General features: G+C 49.7%; 1 protein-coding gene across 1 annotated transcript in view; it reads right to left on the bottom strand.

Annotated features, from left to right (window-relative positions):
* The window catches only part of ANAPC5 (anaphase promoting complex subunit 5), a 13562-nt gene that overhangs the window by 10386 nt on the left and 2723 nt on the right, over window positions 1-453 (bottom strand). The gene's annotated exons all lie outside the window — the stretch shown is intronic.

Below are 453 nucleotides of genomic sequence, written 5' to 3'. Positions count from 1 at the left end.
TAGGGAGGCTGAAGTGCCAGCAACTGGAGATAAATCACAGGGGTGTGTGTGCCTGCAGTGTCAGTAACCTGGAGTGGGGACCACAGGCCATAGAGGACCATGTGTCTGTGTTGCCAGCAACTGGAACGAGTATGTGTGTCAGTGGGTGACCACTGGTGAACATCAAGCCAGAAGAGGCAGAAAGTAAGACAAGCAGCTCGAGAGCCAAGTAATGCAACAGCCATAAGACTGTGCCAGATATGTTTCTCTGAAAGATACAACCAGAGGACGTCCAGGCCAACTAGGAGGTTCCAAGCCAACTGATGGAGAGACCGTGGGACCTTTGGGTCAATTCAGAGATGGATTTGTATGTGTCCTGTCTTTCTAATGGAGGCAACTGGAGACAAGACAATCCAGGGGCCAGTTACTTGATAAACTGAACGTATAAGTCCAGTCACTGGTGGAATTGAGAGA

This window comes from Antrostomus carolinensis, unplaced genomic scaffold (assembly GCF_000700745.2).
Source record: "Antrostomus carolinensis isolate BGI_N321 unplaced genomic scaffold, ASM70074v2 scaffold18212, whole genome shotgun sequence".
Taxonomy (NCBI): domain Eukaryota; kingdom Metazoa; phylum Chordata; class Aves; order Caprimulgiformes; family Caprimulgidae; genus Antrostomus; species Antrostomus carolinensis.
The sequence above is the reverse complement of the archived record's forward strand: the minus strand, read 5'-3'. Positions and strand labels throughout refer to the sequence as shown.